The sequence below is a fragment of the Artemia sp. Qi Xiang Cuo genome, chromosome 6 (assembly GCF_049724085.1).
Source record: "Artemia sp. Qi Xiang Cuo chromosome 6, ASM4972408v1, whole genome shotgun sequence".
Classification (NCBI taxonomy): Eukaryota; Metazoa; Arthropoda; class Branchiopoda; order Anostraca; family Artemiidae; genus Artemia; species Artemia sp. Qi Xiang Cuo.
The window spans coordinates 56,221,317-56,221,722 of NC_142799.1; positions in this window are offsets into that span (position 1 = coordinate 56,221,317).

Below are 406 nucleotides of genomic sequence, written 5' to 3' on the forward strand. Positions count from 1 at the left end.
ATTTTAATTTTTTTGTTTTAAATCATAAACTTGAAAAAAAGAAATTAAGACATTTTAATGATATAATGATCTATTGAAGCTTATGTTTCTTCCGTGCCTAATAAGAAATATATTTATTGCCAAAAAAACATTGAGAGAGTGAAAAAGAAAACACTCGCTGGTGAATGAAATAATATAAACTTTTTTGCGAGTCCAAAGGGCTTTTTTTTTAGCAATCATTCCAATCAGTTATATCAGATTTGCTTCGCATGTTCTGTTGAAAATTTTACTTGTTTTACTGAGGGATCATTCCTTGCTTGTCCAATCTAGTCAAAATCTGTTTGGAATGATCAGAATTTTAGAATCTGCCACTGAAGCAAGTTTTTCTTTAATCAACTTCATTCCGTACAAAAACATATTTTTATCA